The 1128-nt window shown below is 43.6% G+C and overlaps 1 protein-coding gene across 3 annotated transcripts in view; it reads left to right on the top strand.

Annotated features, from left to right (window-relative positions):
* The window catches only part of LOC111644293 (butyrophilin subfamily 2 member A2-like), a 10520-nt gene that overhangs the window by 553 nt on the left and 8839 nt on the right, over window positions 1-1128 (top strand). The window lies entirely within an intron of this gene.

Here is a 1128-nt window from a genome sequence, read left to right as displayed (position 1 = left end):
AGTGTTGCTGAAGCCGAGGAAGCGAAAGTGAGTGTGAGGAGCCAATCACGGTGTGAGGAGCGGCTGAAGCTTCATTATCCAGATGTTAAAGTGATGTTGTGATGTTTAATGTTGAGATGACGTCGACAACTATGGAGCTTGTTCCTCTCGCGTGCCTCTGTGTCCTGACTTGGTCTGGAACAACGTTTGCTGATGAACACGGTGAGAAAACTAAAGCCTCAGACTGATAATCAGCCTGAACTGTGTTTATTATCAGTAACTGTGTTTTATTGAAATGAAGAAGCTGTAAACATGCAGCGGTCTGGAGCCAGAGTACTGGGACAATGAGGCTGCTCGCAGGTTAACGGCTGGATGACGTCACCACCTGCACCTGTCACATCAGTGTTCAGCTCCGTGTGAAAATAAAGATCAGCGACACAGTGTGACGTAATATTATTGGTAATGATTAGCGCTGATCAATATTTAAACATCAGGTGACGTCATTAAACGACAACATCCTTCAGGTTAATATCAGTCGTATAACAGCTGATCAGTTCGCGGGTTCAGGGCGTCGTCTACATCCTGTCCTGACTGAGAGTCAAAACACCTGAGTGGCCGCGAGCTGAAGCTTTTTGTGAATAAACTAAAGTTCAGCAACAACAACGAGATAAAAACCAGAGACAGTTTTTCTGTTGTTTAGTTCCGTGTCTGTCTCTTATACACATCTGACAGAGTCAGTGAAGCCAGATAACTCAGAGACATCCTGCATCCTGCATGGCTCAGGACCAGCAGAGAGCTGAGCAGGTCCTGCCAGATGTGTTTCTGACTTTCTGACTGTGACCCGTCCAGGACCGACACACACCAGTCTCACCTGTAAATGTGCTGCCAGCTTGAGATAGTTTCTTAAATCACAATTGCTCTAACATCATTGTGTTTTCTTTTGTCTTTTAGATCCTATCTTAAAAGACAGAACAGCGGAAAATATCCCAGGTGAGTCCTGATTCTGATGACGTCATTGTTTTGTTTTAACTTCTTCTATTTTACATGACAGCATTTGTACATCACTTATTGGGTAAAGACATCCACCTTTCACCACCTTTCATCTTCATGTTGCTCACATGAATCTCAGTGAATATTCTGAATTTAAAT

This window comes from Seriola lalandi, unplaced genomic scaffold (assembly GCF_002814215.2).
Source record: "Seriola lalandi dorsalis isolate HSWRI2012SDOR001 ecotype SW California unplaced genomic scaffold, Sedor1 jcf7180002054928, whole genome shotgun sequence".
Lineage (NCBI taxonomy): Eukaryota > Metazoa > Chordata > Actinopteri > Carangiformes > Carangidae > Seriola > Seriola lalandi.
This window is presented reverse-complemented; position numbering and strand designations above follow the sequence as displayed.